This window comes from Dendroctonus ponderosae, unplaced genomic scaffold (genome assembly GCF_020466585.1).
Source record: "Dendroctonus ponderosae isolate FM_Combo_2020 unplaced genomic scaffold, Dpon_F_20191213v2 Dpon_F_20191213_1, whole genome shotgun sequence".
Classification (NCBI taxonomy): domain Eukaryota; kingdom Metazoa; phylum Arthropoda; class Insecta; order Coleoptera; family Curculionidae; genus Dendroctonus; species Dendroctonus ponderosae.
Window position 1 is genome coordinate 63,623,906 of NW_026017110.1, and position 2,940 is coordinate 63,626,845.

Consider the following 2,940-nt stretch of genomic DNA (forward strand, 5'->3'; position numbering starts at 1 on the left):
GGGAGATCACTTCGCCCACTGCCTCATCGCCTTTGAACATGTCCACCGCAGTTGTGGACGAAACGTCAGAAAGAAATTCCGATAGACCACGGCTTCAAAGCCCGGAAAACATCCCTAAATGTAATTTCCAAATCGTTTGTTATTTTATAGACGCTTAAAATAGTCAAGAAAAGATCTAACGCTTTAAATATTTGTATTCTAACACGTTTTGTTCCAACGTTCATACCAGTGGCTAACTATTGATAGGTACGAAACAATCTTTTAAACTCAAAGTTCAAACGAATAAATTTTCGAAACCCAAACACAACGAAGCTAAAGAACTGGACAATTACGCTTCAAGGTCAGTTGGAAACCGTTCTTCAGCTTTCAATTTATCGAAGATTGACCTCAACAGGAATAAATGCACCGAGACGAGTGAAGTCTGAAATGTGCAATGTCGTTTATACTTTTATGACTCTGATGATCTCCACGCCACACTACAAAAATCATGAATGCGTACGATCAGGGACAGCGTCATGACCGTGAATACGTCATTACGAATCATTATTGAATAAAATACTACGGTATCAGGATATCAAGCTCTCAATTCAATTCATGGGACATAAGTTTATTCGAATTAAATTTTAATCAAGAAACCCTGTATTTAACTTATTACCAGTTGGTGGCTTAATACCCCGCTAAGGCACTGCGAGTATTCCGAACACGACTTAACCAGTCCATGATGCTAGTCGATTGTTATCTAGTACACTAATAATACCTATACTATTTCATATTTAAACTTTTTGTCGAGTTAGTATTTGCATTTGGACCCTGCTATTTTCTCTTAATTCCACTTTGATGAAGCGCAAACGTTTTAGCAATTCAAAAGAAATGAAATTCTATGCAACCGAAAACCGCTAATCAATATTATTTGAACCGATTTAGAAAACTTGGTCACAGATTGTGGCTTTAAATAATTTTAATGGTTCTGGAGAAGCGGTTATTTCATTCACAGCGATTATGTGGCAACCAAACTAAAACCATTCCATCCATTTAACAACTAATTAGATACTTTAGTCATCTACAAGCAAATGTACCAATTTATTGCACATTGCGAAATAAGTTCACAATTTCATCAGACCATTGTAGATAATCACCTATGAAGATGCTATGTCTAACCCACATGAAATCAGAGCAAAATCTATTATTACCACTCACATCTTGCTTGATCATATGTTCACAAATAGCAACGATTTAAATTTTTATAGCATTCAGTATTCTAATCCAATTGAAGGTGCACTTGGGTTGAACAATCTGCGTACAGAAGCTGAAGATTCAATCTCATAGAAATCTCACAGCCACAATGTTTCCAACACTAGTACAAAGACGATAGAATATTCCACTTTACCTAAATTTATATGAATGAGCAGTTTGCAAAATTAAACATGTTTAGACAGCGATTGTTCGTTGTTAAATTATACAGCACGAAGTTCCAAGCATTTATTTGGCATTTGATTTCTATTCACCTAACATGAGGCCCCATATTTTCAAACAGCCGCGTTCTAATTTATATCTACCGTTAAATTTTCAACTTCCATTCTTCCAAACTTCACGATGAACTATAAAATTATGTGGTAGGTTATGACAATCATGAAGTTATAAGAATATAAATAAATATAATTCAGATTCATATCGAGTAGTTCATAGCCGCATAATCGAGTAAATGCATTAAAAAGCACATTGTCCCAAATCCAAATATACCTACATTTGGGCTTCAACTGAAACCATCATTTAACGATGTATAAACATCAGCTCCAATAAATTAATCTGATACTTTCAGTGATAATCTTATTGTGTAAGATTTGCCCGTATTACCAAGATAATACAATCCGAAGAGTAGAAAGTTTGTTTTACGTACCGGAGCAATTTCACTTCGTCAAATGCGATTAACCTTGTTACGAAGTTTCGTTTATTTAAAAATTCCGAAACGATTGCCTATGAGTTCAGTTCTAAAAATCATGTCGCAGTATACTAAGTGCTGGTAGAGTCAAGAGGCAACATCTTGGGTACTGAAAAGCTATTGCTAGATATACGCAATAAATTATGAACTGCTTTGCAAATAATATAAAAACACACCAAACCCTTTACGAAGAAAGATCAACAAAATATATAACCAGTCATTCTTGCAACAGGCTAAAGCGGCGTAAGGAACCGGAAAACGATGGAAAGTCGCAGGAACCTACATATTATTGACTACATATATCAAGAGAGAATAGTCGAATAAAGCAAAAACGTTATTTTTAATGTTAATTAAACCGGCAGGCAATATGATCGAATGATTGGCAGTAGAAAATGTTAACTTAAAAATGCGTTCATATTTTGCTCAATCCATTCCACATCCCATTCAATCGGGTTATAATCGGCTCGCAATTTCCGGGAATCAAATTTTCAATTATACATCTTCAACGTTTAGCCCATTAAAGCTAACCCCAAGTGATAAATACCAATGTTAAATAGTAACAATCAATATCGCAAATTCGAACAACTTTAAATGTGGCAGTTTACTTCTACAAGTTTAAAATATACCTCGCATAGAATTACTTTCTCCACGTCAATCATTTTCAGTCTTAACGAAACCAAACGAAATTAAAATGAAAAAAGGCTAGAATATTTTCAGACTCTTTTGAGACTCAAGTGGTTGCGACATCTGGATGCCATCCATTAAATATTTACTATGGGCTCATTTGGATCCACTTTAAGACAATGCCCTGTTGCCACGCCGGTTTGACTGATTTTGTTCCTTGATTCTATCTCAAATGCGATTATTCTATCATTCCATTCCATTTATACTTCTTACTAGATAATTTGCTAATTCATACCAAGTCTGTCTGAAACAAACCTATGCCGATACCGTTAAAAGACATGCTTAATATACCGGAAAAACACACCGTCCTCATTACA